Here is a 21,526-nt window from a genome sequence, read left to right as displayed (position 1 = left end):
GGCATTATTTTCTAAATCCCTCTGGCTTAAACTAAACAGTCAACAGCATTATAGAAATACATTGCTGTTAATATAAGGAGGAGTTCGAAAGTTCACAGTAATGTCCTTTGGGCCAAAAGTGTGCTCTAGAACAGTGTTTTTCAACCAGTGTCCCACGGCACACTAGTGTGATCAGGTGTGCCGTGGGAAATTACCCATTTTCACTGATATAAAAAAATTATATGTGATACAGTCAGCACCATAAATATTTGGACACATTTTTTTAAATTAGTTTCTGTACATTACCACAGTGAATTTTAAATAAAACAACTCAGATGCCATTGAAGTGCAGACTTTCAGCTTTTATTCCAAGGGTTGAACAAAAAGGTTGCATAAAAATGTGAAAAACTAAAGCATTTTTTAAACACAATCCCTTCATTTCATGGGCTGGTAAGTAATTGGACAACTGACTTCCATGCTAATTCATGTGCAGGTGTGGGCAATTCCCTTGTTATGTCATTATGAGAGAAGCAGATAAAAGGCCTGGAGTTGATTAGGGGACTCGTGCTTGCATTTGGAAGATTTTGCTGTGAACGGACAACATGCGGTCAAAGGTATGGTGGCCGAGAGGTGCAAGACACGCCTACATTCAAGATACAGCAACAGCAAATCCCAGTACAAATGAACAAATACTGAAACACAACAGCAGATCATGAAACACAACAGCAAATCATGAAACACAACAGCAAATCATGAAACACAACAGCAAATCAAAAAAAACAACAGCAAATCACGAAACACAACAGCAAATCATGAAACACAACAGCAAATCACGAAACACAACAGCAAATCACGAAACACAACAGCAAATCACGAAACACAACAGCAAATCACGAAACACAACAGCAAATCAAGAAACACAACAGCAAATCACTAAACACAACAACAAATCATGAAACACAACAGCAAATCACGAAACACAACAGCAAATCATGAAAATTACAGAGTCCTGAAACCGAATTACAAAAATTAACTCCGTTACAAATGACCAAAACCAGAAACACAACAATGAAATCGGAGACACGGCTTCTAACAGAAATGGACGTAATATAAAACTTATTGTATATGATTTTTTTTAATGTTATTAATTACTGTTTTCTTTATGTCAGTCAATACACTGTCTCATGTATTAAAAATGTCCACATAGAAAAGACAGTAATAAGGAAATGTAAAAAATAGTACACAAATTTTTATATTACATAATTTCTGTTAGACGCCGTTTCTCCGCTTTCCTTGTTGTTTTTCAGTATTTGTTTATTTGTTCCAAGATTGTTATTAGTGCTTCATGATTTATTAGTTTGGGATTTATTGTTGGTTGTATCCTAAATATAAACGTGTCTTGCACCTCCCGGCCACTGTAATTTCATGATTTGCTGTTGTGTTTCGTGATTTGCTGTTGTGTTTCGTGATTTGTTGTTGTGTTTTGTGATTTGCTGTTGTGTTTTGTGATTTGCTGTTGTGTTTCGTGATTTGCTGTTGTGTTTCATGATTTGCTGTTGTGTTTCGTGATTTGCTGTTGTGTTTCGTGATTTGCTGTTGTGTTTTGTGATTTGCTGTTGTGTTTCAGTATTTGTTCATTTGTACTGGTATTTGTTGATGTTGTATCTTAAATGTGGGCGTGTCTTGCACCTCTCGGCCACCGTACAAAGGAGCTCTCCATGCAGGTGAAAGGAGCCATCGTTAAGCTGAGAAAACAGAAAAAAAACATGCCAGAATTTGCTACAGTATTAGGAGTGGCAAAATCAACAGTGTGGTACATGCTGAGAAAGAAAGAAAGCACTGGTGAACTCAGCAACGCAAAAAGACCTGGACGTCCACGGAAGACAAAAGTGGTGGATGATGGCAGAATCATTTCCATGGTGAAGAGGAACCCGTTCACAACAGCCAACCAACTGAACAACACTCTCCAGGAGGTTGGCGTATCAATATCCAAGTCTACCATAAAAAGAAGACTGCATGAAAGTAGATACAGAGGGTACACTGCAAGATGCAAGCCACTCATAAGCCTCAAGAAGGAGAAGGCTAGATTGGACATTGCTAAAAAGCATCTAAAAAAGCCAGCAAAGTTCTGGAAAAAACATTCTTTGGACAGATGAAACTAAAATCAACCTTTACCAGAATGATGGCAAGAGAAAAGTCTGGAGAAGGCGTGGAGAAGCTCATGATCCAAAGCACACTGCATCATCAGTAAAACACTGTGGAGGCAGTGTGATGGTCTGGGCGTGCATGGCTGCTAGTGGCACTGGGACACTAGTGTTTATTCATGACGTGACACAGGACAGAAGCAGCCGAATATATTCTGAGGTGTTCAGAGACGTAGTGTCTGCGCAGATCCAGGTGAATGCAGCCAAACTGATTGGGCGGCGTTTCATAATACAGATGGACAACGACCCAAAACATACAGCCAAAGCAACTCAGGAGTTTTTTAAAGCAAAGAAGTAGAATATTTGTAATATTTGTTTTTTTTGTGAGGTTGCATAAAATCACATGTTAATTAACTGGAGGAAAAAAGCAACTAACAGGGTAAAATTTAAAATAATATAGTTGAAAATTATTACTGAAAACTAACTTAACTTTTAATACAACTTTTAGAAAAAACAGCTGCAACTTTCAGCTTGTTCGGCAACAATTATCAGAAAAATGCATGTGAGATTGCGGATGGACTGTACATCAATACAATCTTTTTGGATGTTTTTAGTCAATTTTTGGATGCTGGTGTGCTGCAGGATTTCTGTCAAGGATAAAGTGTGCCTTGGCTCAAAAAAGGTGGAAAAACACTGCTCTAGACGAATGAAAGTCCTTTAATATGTCGAGGAAAACCATAACTTTCCTATGCAGTCCTGGACAGGGGACAGAGATTAGGCAGGTAAGCCTGTCTTGTGACCTACAGTCACTGAGCATGTAAGGTTTGTCTAAAGGATTCTGTGCTTCTCTGAGAATTAGGTTATGTGTAATGCCAAGAGAAACGCAATTTTAAATATACTAACATCCTTCAAATTGGCTCAGCTTTTGTTTTATTAACAGTGTCACATGTTATGTGTGATTGTTTACTTAAAATCTCCTTGATCAATTCTAAAGCATTATAAATTAAAGATAAAGCAGATTCGGGGGCCCTTTTCTTGTTGCTGCTGTTCTTAAAGTTACGTTTAGAACCCTTTCAAATCCAAGCTTTTCTGACACTGATTAGCCTATGTAAATATGATTCCTCTCTTCAGACCTTTATTTTGTTCAAGCATCTTCTCTACTATACTATTTCATGAGGAAATACATTACATCTACTACATTTGAAAGGTGTCCATCAAGCTCCATTATGTCTGTATTTATGTTTATCCAAGGAGACAAAACATTAAAAACGTTCCTGAGGAATCAACAACTTGTGTGACTGCAGCAGCTTGGGGATTAAAACGAGCACCAGGAAAATATTTTGTGAAGGAGGCAGATTTTCATCCATCCATCCATGTTCTAAACTTGCTTAACCTCTTTCAGGGTCATGGGGTTGCTGGAGCCCATCCCAGCCACTGTTGGGTGAAGGCGGGGTACACCCTGGATGGTTTGCCAGTCCATTGCACAGCCACACAACCACATACACTCACACCTAGGGAATATTTAGATTCACCAATTGACCTCAGAAGCATAATTTTGGGCTGTGGGCAGAAACTGGAGTGGCCGGAGAAAATCCACACATGTATGAGGAGAACATACAAACTGCACACAGAAAGCACCAAGCCAGACTCAAACCAAGGCCTTGCTGTGAGGCAAATTGGTAACTAGTACTCCACTGTGCATCCCGAGAGGTGGATTTATAAAAGCAAAATTTAAACGACTCGCTGCATGTTCACATCTTATAATTCTGCCTATTGCATTTTTATTAACATGATTGTTCATTGTTTGTCATCTGTGAGAATTTCCAAGGCAAAAATGAAAAAAAATAAACAAATCATAAATCTTTCTTTATCCACTATAACCTCAACAGCAAAAGAGGTGAATTGTGGTTTGATATTGTTACTAATCATTTATTTGGTACAGTTATCTGCTTGGATGACTGAGCATTCAGAATGCCTGTAGTGGTTTTACTTTTACATTTTAAAATGTAAGGCTTAAATGAGAGAACTAATGGTACATTGTACCTTCAATCTTTTATTTTGCCACAGTTAAACCCCCTGGGTCTTGTTTTATTAGCCGTAAAAATAGAGGATAGTAGAACCAATGGAAAATGTCACTTCCCGCATTTAAAAAGCTTGTTAGAAATTATTTGATATTGACAGAAATTCTGAACAGTAATAATCAAGCTGTCACATAGCTGTAATGTCAAGAGAAATTTTCACAGTTAAAAATTTGTCAGGGTCAGAATAACTTTTGACATTTTGCATAGAATTGTAGAAAAAAAAACATGGAACAAGTAAACTCATCAAAGTATGGCCCGTCCAAATAGTTCTAGGTGTACACATTTACCTTGATAGATCTTGACGACCCCTTCATTACATCTTTATCACAAAATTTAAATGATAAGTTTTGCATTTTCAATTACTCCCCCATTATGTTGTCAAACTGCCAAATGCAACATTTTGTGCTTTTCACAAGACCGTGTGACTACTATAAGAGCACACAGTCAGGTGGAAAAATATTTACATCAATGACACATGCCTCTTTGTTTGAATTTTGCAGGCTAACAGGTGAAATCTGCATTCCTGTCTTTTTGCTGCTGTTGCAAGTGCAAGTAGGATATGCTCTTTTCTGTATGCCATCACTTTCCATATTTGTCACACCACTCAAACTTGGTGAAAGAATCCAAAATTGTATGCTAACACGGGCATATCCTAGCTAAGGTGCTCAAATATAGAGCAATACAAAACTGATACACCTCAAATCGATTTCACTCGCTCCTGTCATGCCTGTCCTCGGGATTGTCCTCCTTCTTTTGTGTGAAGAACCAATCATGTATATTGTTGCTGCCTTTGGCTTGTGGTAAGGTAGTGGATGAAGGGATGTAAGTGAGTTAGAAAGACAGAGAGGAGCAGGGGTTGAGAGAGCTGTCAGAACTAAAAAATCTCAGCACACACAGTCCTATCCTATCATTACTTCAGTGGATCAGGTTAGGCTTTAGACTTCTGCCAAAACATAGACATATCATTGGAAATGTGTATGACAATGTGTGCAAACACTGGTGACTTTTTTGTCCGTCGTTTTAACATTTTGCCTTCATTATTTCAACACACAGCAAAATAAAAAAATCTTTTCACTTATTTTCTAAAGAGCATCTTTTTTTTCTAAACATAGAATACATAGAAGAGGAATAACTTCTGCAAGATCCAAACTAAAACAGAGTGGGCATGATGGGAGAGTTGCTCACCCATCACACGGAAAGCTCTGGTTCAAGACTGTCAATCAAAAATGCCCTCCCACTACCACTCCCAGACACTCATATGAACCCACTCCTGTTCCTTTCTATCAAGATGCACCTGGAGGAATCCAAGCAACCCCAAAAATCCCAGAATTCCAAATACAGCGTGGGTGTGTGCATGCGTGTGTGTGTAGCAGACAGAGAGAAATCCCAGATGTTTCTTTGCCCTTGCCTCCCTTTCTCTCACTACTTGCCTAGCGGGGTGTCTTATGGCCGCGGATATGTGCACTCTGTTGTGACTAGTACCAGATGTGCTCCACTGACCCAAATCACCTAGGCAGAAGACATGTCATATAGTCTTGAATCCTCAAGACCTACCACACAATCACACAGACACCTGTTTCCATTCATGATCCTTGGCAAGAGAAGTGCATCTTGGGAAACGCTGTCAGTTTATTTTCATCTGTTGCTTTTGTTTTACTCACTTCTTGTATTCATTGTTTCTGTTCCATGAGAAATGATTTTGGCATCAAAGGAAAATATTTTGTGAAAACACACGTAGTGTCAAGGTAGATAGATATTAATTAGATTTACAGACACACATAAGTTAGTTCATGGTAACCAGATATTCCAGGAGGAGGTCTGTTTGATTTGAGGTTTTTTTCTTATGTTACTGATTCAGAATTAACTTAAGAAAATACACCTGCATGACCTCAGAGCACTCCAAAGGTCAAAGTCATTCAAACATTTAAAGAATGGTAATTAAATTACCCTTGGTGCTGAATAACTTTAATTTGGTGGCTACACAAATTGCTTCCAGCTTTTGTCTTCTACAAAACTTCCCCTTCAGTTGTGCCTTAACATTTTATCAAGCAGGACTTCTGACAACAAACAATCACTTATTGTCTAAATCTGGAGCAATCAAAGCTAATTCTGACTATTTAAAGGAGCCCCTTCTGTTGTTTTTGCTGTATTTGAAGAACACGCTGAGAGTCGGAGCTTTACGACACAGAGCTTTACGACACAGACTAAAGCTAACATAAGCTCTTCAATGCCAAATGAACTTCCTCATCTTGAGATCCTGATTTATGAAGTGAAATAAAAATGGGTCCCTACGTAGTATTAGAAGGCTTTTCAGAGGGGGCAAAGTGGGACCTAGGGCCCATATTTCAGCTGCCTTGTGGGAAGGTTTTGCCCCAGTAGGGGCCCCTTAATACGGTTCAACTGAGGTCCAAGTGAAGGCAGACGGTGTGCTCTACAATAACTCTTCATTTTGATCCTGGCCTATTGCCAGCATATCTACTACCTGAGTCTCTTTGAAGAGCGACACATTGGCCTGGGTATTTAACCATGCTGTTTGAGGTCCTGGCGCTGGGAGCAAAGAGGAGAGAGATGGAAAGAGAGACAGACAGAAAGACATACAGAGATAGATGTAAAAAGAAGGGGAAGAGAGCAAAAAAGACTGCAGTGGCAGAGGCAATAGAGGCTTGAACTCTGATGAAATAATCCAGTTTGTTGAGCTGACAGTACAAACAGACAGAGAGATGAGCAGCCGCTACAAAAAAAGCAGCCCCATGGTGACCTGAAGTTGTTTCGTAACCAAACCCATCCTTCCAACACTTGTAGTAACAGGGTGAATCTCTCTGTGGGTGAATCTATCTGTTCGCTCCATTTCTTTGCTGTCATCAATGGTGCAAAGACATGTATTAATGAAACATGGTTGTGGCTAAAGCCTTAAAAATAACCTCTGCCATGCAGTTTCATTTCATCAATGTGAAAGCCATCAGGGCTGTGTAATGATTTTGCTTTATCTCCATAAAGACAGAGATATTATAAAAAAGAAAAACATACACACACGCAGTTATCAGTGTCGATCCTAAAGAATCCCAGCTATTTTGATAGAATCAGACAATGTTGTCAAGTTCCATGTCAGCAGCTTCAGTGTGTTTATGCCAGCCAGCAAGCTACAGACGAGTACAGAAAGAGCTCTGCTGGATGGAACTCTTGGCTTTGATATAGTTTCTGGGCTGGAACTTTGGCAGTGTGTTAAATATTAATAGCGATTAACCCAGTTCAAGCTCTGCAGCAGAGAGTACAGACAAAGTTCAAAGAGACTTCTGCTCTTTGCGGGCACTCTCTGCTCTCCAGCAGTTTAGCCCTGCTATCAGGAGGCTGCTTCACTGCACCACAGACCAGACTGGCCTTTTAAACTCAGGTGCAAGGAGACACGTGACACAACACATGCAACATACATGGAAAACATGAGTGAAGTTTACAATTAGTCACAAATTAAAAAAATAAATAAAGTAGCCTATCCAACATCATAGTTCCTTTTTCTTATCCCGCTGGCTCTTTTTCTTTCTTTTTCTCCTTTTCCTTCAATACACCCCTCCTCTTCTTTGGCCCTCTCTGAACTCCTGATAAACTCGGGCCTTCACATCTACAGCATTCCTCTGACTGGCACATTCACCCCCACTGAATAGGCTTGGACACCTCAGAGATCAAACACAATCTCCATTGTGCTGCAATTACCCAGAGCTCTGTCAGCTCTCTTGCCCTTCATCCCCACCTAAACACTTTCTTTCTCTCTGTTCGTGTAGCTCTCTCCACCCACCCCTACGTTGCTCCTTCATATCCCGCTTGCCCTATGGAGATGATGGTTCTGACGCACAAGGCCTCAACAAAAGCAGGCTTTATTTACAGAGGGAGTCTTTGGAGAGGAGTCCAGGGCAACAGAGTGCTGTCAGAGGGGAAGTGTTGGCTGGATGCTTTGCAGAGCTCTGAGAACCAAGCCTGTGTACATTCGTTAACACATGATCCTGTGACCTTTTGTACTCAATTGCATCAATTTAGAACATGTTAACTCTTTGTAGGGTAGGTCAGAGTGTCACAGTTGGTGAAAGCTCACTCATCTAATGTATTCATGGAGAATGTGTGGTCAACATTTTGAGGTTCAAGGGGATTGCTTTGTTATTTATATTTGCCAAATCAATGCAGAATTCTGAACGCTAGTCCTTAAAGTGGTGTTTTTTTTTCTGTTCCCCTGATGTTTTCCTAATATACTGACCCATGATATTGCTTTTTTGTTTTTCAGGCGTATAAATCTTCTTTGGTTAGACCCAAGCGTCCTGCAGAGCCTTGGGCTCTGACTATCAGATACACAAATGCCATTTATTTGAAAAAAAAAAAAAAACTATATGAAAGCAGATCCTTCAGGCTCTGTAATTCACAGATCATAAAATATCTTTTTCAGAATAGATTAATAATAAATAATGATCTTGTAGTGGATTATGAACATCAGCTTGGATAGTCTGTTAATTTTATGATAAGTGTTTGTTATACCTTAAACCTAAAAAAGTTGTTTTCTGTAAGACCTGTAATGTATTACTTTCATTTTGATCCTCCTTGGATCTCTTGCAAATAGGGGACGAGATTTCAGTTGGATGGTCTGGAGAGCAGCAGTGGGAATGTAAGGTCACGCTGTCTGCGTTTCTTCCCCAGTGATGCATCTGCCAACGAGTGCAGCTCCACTGTTAGCCATTATGTACCTATTAGACTTGATTATCTTCTGATAGCTCAGCGGCAGTTGGTTTCACTCAGCCTGACAGTCACAGCACTTTGTTTAACCTTTTGACTGCTGCAACATCCACCCTTTAGTGCTTTCCAGCTGAAGAAAAAGGGGATGAAGGGGGAGGTGGCGTGTGTCTGCAAATGAGAAAACAGAGACAACATGGAAATGTTTAAGGTCCCCATCGGTATGATTAGGACTAACATTCTCTGAACGAATCCACTATGTGTTGTTCCTCACTTTTGGAAAGATGTTGCGTTTCTCTTAAAATCCAAAAGTCATTTTTAATTTAAAAAAAATAATAAAATAATAATAAAAAGACTTACTACAAAGAAACCATCCCCATAATTTTCTACATTCCTTTATTCATGTTGTATAAGTGCTACTATGTGGACAATTATGCTTTGCTTTCTACTGCTAACATCCCCCATGAGTCTTCACAGATCTGCCTGCCAGACATATTCAATTTACAGCTCTTCCTGGTCCCCAGCCTGCAGACGTGAGAAGCTATCTGAGACAGAATGAGGAGTGAGAGTAGAGACAGAGTGCGGCTGGGATAACATGGAGCCACATGGAACTCAGATTCTCCTGTCCCTGCCCTGTGCTAATCTCTCAGGAGAGACAAAGGTGGCCATGTTGGGTCAAAGCCTCTACATCAAGAGCTGCAAGCCTGGACAGCTGACCTTGGTCTGGGAGATGGGAGGTGACAAGAGAGGTGGGAGTTGAGAGTGTGTATGTTGGGTTACAGAGGGCAAGCGAAAGGGGAAATGTGTGTGTGTGTGTGAGGGTTTAAGTTGCAGAAAGATAGGGAAAGCATGTTTGTCAGTGCAAGTGCTCCAGTGTTTGTGCAATATCTCTTTGTGATTTCATATGATGACAAACTGGACCCCGGGTGGCAAGGTCTGTGCTATAGCACTAAAGGGTTATGCTAGAAAGTGTCAAGCGTGTGGTCTGCATGAGTAAGTGTTTGTCCATATATTAAGCTTTGACCTGTGATGAGCAAAGTTAGGAGGGTGACCACCCCCCTAAACAGTGACATCCAGAGAGGCCAGACAGAGGGGCCACTTTAATATCCTTTAATGGGCCCAGAGGAGATGAAAGGCAACGGAAAAAGTGCAGAAGCTTCACATTCCTGAACTGTTTTCTTACACTTTAAATTTGGTTTCTATGCTGCATTCATCTAATTATCTAATGAAGTAAAAGACCTGAGAGTCTGCAGTTTCAACCAATACAAAGTCAATTTGGGAAGAAAAATGTAAAAAAACAAGAAAATATTGAAGAACTTTTAGATTTGTTTACACACCTCCCTACTGAGGTGTACAACGTGACAACAGGGCTGTGTTTGGACCCAGTGAGCTGCATCACTCTCCTGAATTGGGTTCTTCATGGGCATTCTACTCAAACTATATGAGTTTGACAGGTGACCCCTTTGTTTAAAACCTATGCAAGATACAAAAAATGTCTATTCAAAATATAAAATATGGGGTTAAAAATAAATTCTGTTTAAAGGAGTTTTTATGCTCTTAAAAAACAAGTAAAATATTAGATATGTTTTAATAACAAATAAAATAAGTCATTTTTTAAATAACAGCAGTATAATCATCTTTTAAGTCCCACTCCGATCATCTTTTGAGCTATTTTAAAAGTGTTCCAAGTGGTCTTTTGATTATGATTGTTGTTTTTAGACAGAAAAAAAAGTGACGTTTTCAAAAACATCGTCTCTGCAAAGCGGCAGTAGTTTATTAGAAATTAATCTCTGATAAACATCCAGTAGCTTGTTGCTTTATGCTGCTTCATGGTTTTATCCTCCCCCCCTCCTTTGATCACCCTCCTATCCCCCCCCTAACATCCCTCTCTCTTCTTCCCTCCTTTCCTTTTCCGTCCGGTCCAACAGAAAAGATTTTCAAATATGATTAAAACGAAAAAAGTTTGGCGTCGATTACAAAAGGGGTTTATTCAGACATACCTCTGGTTTGTCAGAAGATTCATAACCCCTGTTGTTAAAGTAAAATATGTCCAACACAAGAGGCCTTCAGCTTTCATCTGTCTGCCCAGCTGTTGAACAGGACAAGTAAAAAAATTAAAAAAATTAAATGAAATTAATCTAGTAGTGGATGGAACTGTTCATATGGAGCAACCCCGCCCCCTTACCCTCTCTGTTGCTGAGAGCTCCCTATTTATGTGCTCTCGCACTAGCTTACAGCCCCTCACACCCCCAGCCAAACATTACCAGTGCAACAAAACTGGTGAGCAATATTGGAGCCATCCCGCTGCACAGTTTTTAGCCAGATGCCAGCTTTGATGAAGAAAAGGAAGATGTACATATAATATACATACATATACATGTAACGGTCATCTGGACCCCACAAGACAGTGCGTTGAACCTTTTTCTTCAATGATTTGTGATCTTCACTGGTGTCCATGGATTACATGAAATACTCTTCACCTTTATCCACCTTTGTAATGGTAGGGAGAACACATCAATGGTCATCTTGACCCCATAGGGTTAAATAAAGAAATAACCAGAAATGCAATTTTGAATTAAATTTCTAAATAAACGTCGATCATCACAAAAATGTCAAAAGAACATGTTGAAAACACCAACAAAATTTTTATCAAAGTGGGTCCATAAAGAAAAAGAGGACAGGGAAACTAAAATAGCTTCAATAGTGTCATAACATTTTTTTTGGACTTGGTACAATTTTCAGTTATTAAATTTTTCATGAGAGGTTATTCAGTTTAACAATTTTAATTTGATGAAACATTAAAATTCAATTCATACAATCAAAAAAAGACGAACCGAAACAGTATATTGCACCATTTTTGAGCTGGTTACCCATCAGCCTCCATTGTATCCCCATCCACCCCATTAGCAGCTGTACCAGTCCAGAAGGTGAGCATCTATTTTGGAAAGTGTTGTGCGACTAAGAGTCACTATTAATAATACTCCAACTAGATAGTGGGGACATCTGAAAGGCCATTCAGCATGCTGCATATTTTACCTGATTCCTTTCTGGCCTCTTTTCCTCTTCATGGCTTATAAAACTGAAAATGTGTGTCTGAGTGTGCTCACAGGAATTTTTGGCTTTTACACACATATATTTTAGACAACAAAGACATAAAGAACACCCACACCCACCTGGCGGCATCTGCAGCCTTTAATCCTTCTCGTTTAGTCAGTGGGAGATTGTGTGCGAACTCCCTGCTCTTTGTATTGATCACGTTGAACATGAGAAGCACCACCATGCAAAGGCCTGTCCACTGAGAGGACAGATGTGTGAGCAGAATGAAAGGTCAGTGGGAGTGGAAAACAGTCTGACAGAGGACACACCGGACACAGGGATGTGACGACTGAGTGTGTTGCAAAACACCTGAGCAGAAAAAGAGAGGGGCACCAGTCAAAGCAATTCAACTTTATTATGTATAAATGAAACACACATTGAGGAGGTCAGAGAAGTCCCACCTCTGCAGCGACCTCACAGCTCTCTTGAATCAAATGAAATGGAAAGACAGTATATGTGAGACATCATCATTAATCTCATAATCTTTGATTACAATGTGGCACAGGTGACAAGTGCTGTGACATGGCCTGTGAACTCATCAAGCATCACACTCACCTTATTACCCTGTGTCAGATGCATTAAGAAGTATACCGCAGAAAAAGAACCCAAAGCACACTCGATACGTTTTCCTTTCTTGTCCCTATCTTTCATGGCACAGACTCTTACATGGTTTTGTAGAACTGAATCCATTACCATGAAAAACTAGACTTTTGTTAACCGGGGTTATGTCTCTCAAACTCCTTTACACTTCATGTTTACTGTTCTATGAGACTTCCCAATCAAAGCAAGAAACAAAATGAGCCTGTCTTTTATCATGGGAATTCAGCAGATCCACCTTAAGCAGCCTTGTTTGACATTCTGTTAAGCTGTGTTCACACAGGAAACAACCACTTTCAATAACCCTTGTGCTATCCTAGGCACTTTAACCCTTGTGCTATCCTAGGCACTTTAACATTGGGAGTTGGGTCATCTAGACCCATTAGACAGTGCTCTGAACCTTTTTTCTTCAATGATTTGTGATCTTCACTGGTGTCCATGGATTACATGAAATCTTTCCACCTTTATCCACCTTTGTCATGGTAGGGAGAACACGTCAATGCAAGGGTGAGGTCTTCTAAGGGTTAAAAGTCTATGTAAATGGATGTTTCAGGCTTTCGCATTCAAAACTCTCATGTTCGTGTGTCACTACCCACGTTTTTAAGACCGTTTTCGGGGTTTACATAAAAAACACGTCTATTGAACGCATATTTAAAGTTAAACCAATTTCATTTTGACTAATCTGGAACTTGGATTTGACAGGGACACATGGATGACATCCAATTTTATTCGCAGGTTTGCCTCCATTTGAACATTAAAGGAGAAATTAGGAATTGGGGTTTGTCCGGGTGGAATTATATCAGATCAAGTCTCTCACATATCGGAATAGAGCTGTGAAATTAAAATCAGCAACAAGTTTTGCATAAATTGCACTGCTTTGACATTTTACTCAGTCTCATTCAACTGTATGTGCTGGTATTGGGTAGCGGCAGTCAAGTCAACCCCATATGATATAAGTGTGTTCAAGAACCTGTGGTTAGCATGTTCTTATGAGACACGCTCGGCGTGAACGTAGCATCTTAGTAACTTTGATGTAGTTTATATAATTTTTTTTCTCCATGTCTTCCTTTAGATGGTCATTCATAAACCTTATACTGACATCCAATTTTTCAGCAGGAAAGATCTGTCTAAAACATCTCACTGTATGTTCACTGTAACAGAATATGCTTCTTAGCATCACGTTAAGCACTTTTGACAAAACAGTGTCTCTAAATTGATAGTATTTTAAACCAGATTAAACCCTTATCAGTGAAATTGGAGTGGGAGACAAGTGTACACATACCATTTCTTCTTCTCCTCTGACATCTAATTCTTATATTTTTTTTTCTCACCTTCATCAGCAAGTTCGTCATTGTTCTTTAACAATAAATCAAAAGATACATGCATAAGCTGTGTTCTCATGTGTTTTTCACCTTTTGCATTCATTTTTGTTATGTAAAACAAAGAAAAACAAATGAATGCTGGGTGTGTTCATGTTTATCAGAGTCACATTATGTATAATTTACTAATTGTGCTTGCTCTTTTCAATGTTTTGTCAAAATACAATTTTAATAAAAAATGATATCCTATTTAAATCCCATATCTCTTCATTGATGACTACATGCAGGAAACATGGCATCACATTAGTGTCATTTAATCCATCAAATCCGAGAGAGTAAAAATTTGACTTTGAAAAAATAAAAAGCTTAAAATATTTGGCCATGCCATTAGAATGCAATGTTCCTAGCAGCAGCTTTGTTTTTTTCCCTGGCTGTACGCTGTGTCCTGTCAGAAAAAAAGAAACAAACTAGTCATGGCCAGTTGTTTTGCCTTTACTGGGGGAAGTCATCTCATTGCGTCAAGCCATGAGAGCTCTTGGAGGATGCTGTTCCCATATCTAAACCACATGCTCCCAGTGCTGTGACAGTCCTCTATACAACAGAGCAGTAAAACCCTGGGGGTGAATTCTTAAGACTGCTGGACCATCTGTGGAGGTGGACTCTGAGCTGTAGACTGACAGAGTTTAGCCACTGGGGTTGTCACTGACAGCCATATTAGCTCAGTTCCGCTTTTCTGTGTATCACTTGCTTTGTGTGGGCTGAAAATAGGTTAAGTCTAGTACAAGACTGAGCCAGTTCAGGCCAGAGTGGGCCAGATCTGACAGAAAGCTCCACAATTTCCTGAGAATATAAATAACACTCCTGTGTGTTTGTATAACCTTCACAGACTAGTCATACACATCATACCCTGAAAAACATATATTCCAATAGCAGCTGAGCAGGCACTGACGCACACATACACAAGAAAACACTCTTCACTGTCTTCAGTCCATTCCTCATTCAGTGCATTAGCCTTGCTGCCTGTTATTCTGACCCCTGGAGAGAACTGGTTGGATTTGCCATCAGAGAAGGTGTTTCTGATAAACTGAGTGTCTGGCTTGTGCAGACACTATGAGTGATGTTCACATGCTGGCCCCAAGAACGACGAGGTTGAAGAAATTAGGGGAAGGTGATGTCAGAAGGAAAATCCCTGTGAAGTTTCTCACCCTCAGCTTCAGAGATGATATGTTTTCTGTCTGTTTTGAACTTTTGAAAATTGATGATACTTAATGTCTGTCAGTATTTTCCCTCCCTGGTCAGAGTTAAACATGGGTTCTTAAGCAAATTGAAGCAGATGCTACAGATTTAAGTTAGATAAGTTAAACTGGGATCAATTCACAGCATCTTAAAAACACTTCTGACTGAACTCTATGTTAACAAATGCAATCTATAATATCACTGAAAAAATTAAAATAAAGTGCTATGAGTCATGCATCAACTTGCTTGAAGTCTTTCAAAACCACTTGTGGCTCACTTGTAATCCCACTTGTAACCTCTCTCAGAAATGTTTTAGTGTGAACTCTGTTGAAGTGACAACTTTTTCCTGCAAGGTTGCACAGGGTTGTTGCTCTTTATGCCCCGGTTTGAGCCCAACAAAAGCGATGGCTATGTGAGGAGGGTTTGACAACTCTTTAGAGGGATCCATGAAGCTCATTAAAAGGATAGATAGCCAGCTCGGTAGCTGAGACAGGAGAGACAAATGAATGGCAAGAAAGATAGGATGATAACAGAGATAAAAGAGAATGCGATGAGGTAGACAGAAAGAAATAAGCATGCATTTGGAGGTGTTGGTAATGGATTTAGTAAATGAAACTTTGTAAAGTTGGAAATATTTGCCCATTTCTTTGAGTGTTAGCACGTGCATGTGCTGAATAGAAGCACGTTTTGCAACAGAAAACATTAGCAATCAATGAATGCAGTCCATGCAGCCTTCATACAAGCATAAACCTTTCAATAAAGACTACCTCCCCCTCCTAAAACACACACACACCCATCACTGACTTGTAATTGACCATTTGAACTCTAGTCTTAAGGTCAGGCAGGGTTCCTCTCTTCAGGGTCAGAAAGTGGTCACTTTGCCACCCCAAACACTTTAGTATCAAAGCCAATCTTCTTTACTGGTTTGATTTATGAAATGAAAAGGTTGAGGAAAAGCTGAGGTTTAACAAGATCTTTTTTTTTTTTGCACTGTGCCTTAGAAAACAACTGCTGTATGCCACAGGAAATATATTCTGAATGTCCAGTGGGGTTCTAGTATTCATGTTTCCCCCATGGTTCCAAAGCAGTAATTCAGCAGATCACACAAGCATTTTCTCAGCTAGTCACACAACACTGTTACCATAACATAAAAAGCCAGCTGATTCATTGTGGAGTCTCCAGTATTCGCTGGTAATGAATTATTTTAATGATTGGACACTCTTAAAGAAAACAGTGCTCTTAAATCACAAAGCTATTCAATACATTGTGGGGACTAAACTTTATTCTCTGCATGAGCTCAATATTTACGTGTATTAAAAAAGAAAAAAGAAAAAAAAAACATTAAAATGCAACAGCAAAATTTGCAGGTGGAAAAGAATAATGCAGCATTATAACGTATGCATACATGTATGTTATAATTTGTGTATATATATATATATATATATATATATATATATATATATATATATATATATATAATCAAAAAAAAGTTTTGATTGAATGGAACTAACTTGGAAACATGGCCTTTTTCTTTTGGCTTAAATGAGATGAATGGCTGTTCAATGGCTGTAAATGCTCTGATACACACCTGAAAGCCTTGCTCAAGTGCTAGATAGATTAGCACAAATGTATTTAGTCTCGTCATTTATTTCGAATTGAAATCTTTTAAATGGAAAACAATCAAAGAAGTAATGCCCTTTTACATTTTCTTTATTTTTCACACCATTATATGCAATTAAACTGTGCACAACTAAAAAAAAAAACCCTCTGGAATATCGTTTAAGTCATATCCAGCTCTATAGAAGTATAAGTCAATTATTGCAATAAAAATAATAATAATGGATTGGATTTATCTGCGCTTTTCAAGACACCCAAAGCGCTTACATTGTGTCCATTATTCATTCACTCCTCATTCATACTTGGTGACGGTAAGCTATGGTTGTAGCCACAGCTGCCCTGGGGCAGACTGACAGAGGCGTGGCTGCCATTTCGCGCCTACGGCCCCTCTGACCATCACCGGGACCATTCATGCACATTCACACACCAGTGGAGCCACACTGGAGGCAAGGAGGGTGAAGTGTCTTGCCCAAGGACACAACGACATTTTTGGCTGGTGGGAGCGGGGATCGAACCACCAACCCTTCGGTAATTGGACGACCCGCTCAACCACCTGAGCCACTGTTGCAAGTTTTATGCTGTCTCTCAATGTCAAGAAACATTAGAGAAAACACAAAAATAGATTTAAAAAACAATAAATTGAACTATATCATGACATTTTATAATGTCAAACTGCATTTGAGGAAGGATTTTTAAAAAACTGAAAGGCAACAGAAATTTTCTTTTGTTTTTTATTATAAACAATGTAACAATTTTAAGATTGGTTGAACAAGTAAAATTTCCCTAAAACTATTTTCTGATACATTAAAAAAAATGAGTTGAAACTTGGTCATGTAATAAAGGACAAGTGTTCTTTTGTAACCTGATGTGCTGAAGCACGGAATCACAAGAATTTGAGAGTGCATGTATTTTTAACACAAGTGGGCACATAGAGACAATGTTCAATGGCGTAACAAACCGAAAATCATCCCTCCATGCTTGAACTCATTCTGGCCAAAGCAAGTCACGATAGCATCTTCATGCCTGCTGAGGAGAACCCATACTTATTACCTTGGATATAATCATCTCCTGTCTCCCCCTCGCCTCAGCTTCTGGCTATACACAGAAGCAGCTGTCAATCAAGACAGGACACTAATGTGGTCCATATGAGAGCCAACTAGTACGGAATTCTGGAAATCCCATATTCTGCTCTTTTATTTACCTTCCTGTTAGACAGACAAATTTCTTTATTGACCCGAGTAATGAGTTGTTGGGAGCTAGAGGAAGTAGATTCTTAGTTCCTTTACTAACAGCCTAAATATTGCTTATTTAAAGTAGTGGTGATGGAGCAATAGATAGGAAAGCATGATGTTACAAATCTGTAGATAGATCTGTGGGGCCCGCTCCGGAGTTCTTGTTTTGAAATAATTAAATGTGATCCCTTGGGCCCTTGATCCTGGGGGGTAAAGGAACACAAGCAGGTGAAATGAACCACATAATTGAAAGATCCAGGGTGCAATCCAAAACTAAGTGGCCTACTGAAACCGTACCATGGTGGGCACAACAAATTTAATAAATAACTGCTCGGCACTCCAGGGGGGCGAGGGGGCTTCTGCTGTGCCATCAAAGGGGCCCAATGTTTCCAGGACTTGGGGAACTTCTGCCGAGAGAGGAGGTGACACCAAGTGTGTTGTCAAGCGTAAATCCCGATGCAGAAGGCCCTCGCGAGATGGGTGTCCATATATCAAAGGTCTCACTGACATGAGCTGCCATTTGATCTCCGCTCAGGAAATTCAAAATTCCAGGCAGATGAGGGGTGAAACTGAGAGGCCCTTAAGCCCAGCTTGTGCTGGTGATTAGAGGCAGCTGTTTCGATTCACATTTCGAAGGACTTGAACTCTGCAACCTGCCACTTTTTTTAAGTGTTGGGACAGGGCTTGGCTTAGAAAAGTGGGCAGTGGCAATGGCCGTGGTAATGAGAGTCTAAAGAAATCATTATTTTTATTTTGTAAAACTATTGGTATTGTTATCTTACACTTTTTTTCTCAAAATTACAGAAAAATTTACTTTTAATAATTCATGACAAAACAATTAGATGACAGCAAACAAATCATTACCTCTCCGATGTTTTACATAACCCTGATGCTATCCTATGACCCCACCCGTACATTGACGTGTTATCCCTACCATGACACAGGTGGATAAAGATGAAGAGGATTTCATGTAATCCATGGACACCAGTGAAGATCACAAATCATTGAAGAAAAAAGGTTCAGCGCACTGTCTTGTGGGGTCTAGATGACCCAACTCCCAATGTTAAAGTGCCTAGAATAGCACAAGGGTTAAAACTATGCCTATATTTCAGGACAAACTGAACTATAATGAATAATATTAAGAAACAGATTTAACTTTGAGAAATAATAATTAAGCTTATTTTTCAGAATAAATGGTAACAGCATAAAATATAGGTTTTTCTTGAACAAATATTTACAATATTAACATGTATCTAATATTAACAAAGTTAAATCATACATGCAGGTTCTTGGTCTTTGGTAATTGCTTTCAAATAAATGAAGAGCCAAACATACAAAGGAGCATTAATCAGAAGCTAGAAAACTGTAGATTAAAAAAAAAAAAAAGCAAGACATTGAGTTAAAGAGTTTGACATGCCCAGAGAAAATGAGGCAACGAGTATTGAGTGGTACAAGCACATAAACGATTAGTCCCAAACATGAGCTGACAGCTGGATGCTTGACCTTGGCCACATTTTAGCACAACAACCCCCAGCGTTCATTTACATCCTTTCTGTGCCAAGTAATGTAGACATAATTATTATTCCAGTGAAAAAGAGGAGGAAAAGGTGGGGACTGCAGGTCAAGACCTTCTAAGAGACCTCCGCTCCTCAGCCAAGTTTAGGATGAGATGCCAATGCCATTATAGACAACCTTCACAACCCTAATTACCCTTCTGGCCAAACTGACACACTCACATCCAGAGTCATATTACAAAGTGCCAATAAAGAGATGTGAGGAAAGAAAAGGGGAGAAAAGCTTGTTGGCTGTGTATTTAAGGGTCATGCATTACATCATGAAGGATATTCTCTTGCCCACATCTAAGACAAAAAAAAAGAACACCTTGGTTTTTAATCTAAGGGGAGAAATTGTCATGTACACATAGATATAACTTTTTACTGAAGGCTTGCAAAACACCAGACGAAAACTAAAAAGACATCCACAATAAAAAAAAAGGTATATTCTTTGTGACCTTTTTCTCCTCTTTAACCTTTTAACCTCTCAATTCTTCACTTACCTGTAGATAATCCCAAACTAATGAATCTCTTATCAGGCAGCAACAAGAGAGAGGGGTGACCCCTTGACCTGCTATATCTTTCTAGTAAGTGATTGTTTAGGGACACTTTGAGATCAGATTCAAGGATCTAAGGCTCATCGCTCACATGATTTTGACACAGAACCAGACGCAGACGAGACCAGACGAGTTGGTAAAAAGCAAAGTGACGTCCAAATGTGCAAAATCTTTGTGAAATTGCGATTCACGTAGAAACAACTACTCACAATTTGAGCATAAAGCTTCTCCCAGAGGGTAAAAAAATGAGATCAGTGATCCAGACCTGCTGAACCTTGTTTTGCCATGCTGTCAACTGAAATGAACTCTACCAGGCCTTTGTGCCACCCTTATGTGGTGTGGGCTACACCCTAGATTTATGGTACATTTCACACTCAGCCACCACGCAGAAAGCCAGTGATCCCAGTCTAGCACTGGGGCGTTAATTGGTCAACCTATGCCAATAAGCAAGACAAATCACACATGACTTGCCAGGCTTTTCTGAAGGTAGAGTGGATGACATGCCAAATTTTGTAGGGCTGTGTTTGCATGGGTGCGTGCATGTTGATCAGTCAATGTGTTTCTGCTCTTGTCTGTTTCACACTCAAGTGAACATGTGTGGGATGTGGTTGTGTTCAGAGAAGCCTCAGGGGGGAAAAATCAGTGGTGTTTAAAGCTTAGCACTGACATGATGAGTTTGACAAGTGATAGTAATGATACTGCGCACACAGTACACTGTGTTACTGTCTTGCCTGAGTGGTGGACTTACTGTGGTTTGTACAAGCACAAGGGAGATTTTCAGAGACAAACAATGACTTGAGTCCACATGTTGTCTTTCAGCTTTGTCGGCTTTCCTGTGTCCAAGTTTACAGCATTGAAGGATCACTTATGTCACTCTAAAAGATGGAACATGTGATCTCTCAACACTTTTGAGATAAGTCCCACAATCTGTGTGTCTTTGAGAAGTCACTGCTAATTTTAAGTAAAATACAGCAGTCACTGTAACTGCAGCACACTGAAACTGTCACACTGTCAGTTATCTTTGTGCTTAAGAACATTTTTGAACACGGTCAACCAAAGCTTGTAGCACTTAATGCAGAACAGCACAGCTAGTATTAATGCAGCAGCTCAGTCCAGTCTCGCTGCTCTCACATTCCTCTTACTTTATTGTATTAAGGCTAATTATTTTTAATGTGCTGTGCTGTAAACTATTACTTTAGGCCTACTCTGCTCTAATCACCCTTGGCCTTGTTTATATAAACCGGTAAATTGGTTAACGATGGTAAGTCTCCTGAACTCTTATTCATTTTGTCTGGGCTTTGTCAAAGAATGTTTGTGCAGTCGCAGATGGGCAGTAAATCAAACTCACTGTAGCATTAAAGTGCAGCCAAGTCTCTAGATTTTGGTTCCAACTGAGACTTTGGAT

The sequence above is a fragment of the Oryzias latipes genome, chromosome 9 (assembly GCF_002234675.1).
Source record: "Oryzias latipes chromosome 9, ASM223467v1".
Classification (NCBI taxonomy): Eukaryota; Metazoa; Chordata; class Actinopteri; order Beloniformes; family Adrianichthyidae; genus Oryzias; species Oryzias latipes.
Note: the sequence above shows the minus strand (reverse complement) of the source record.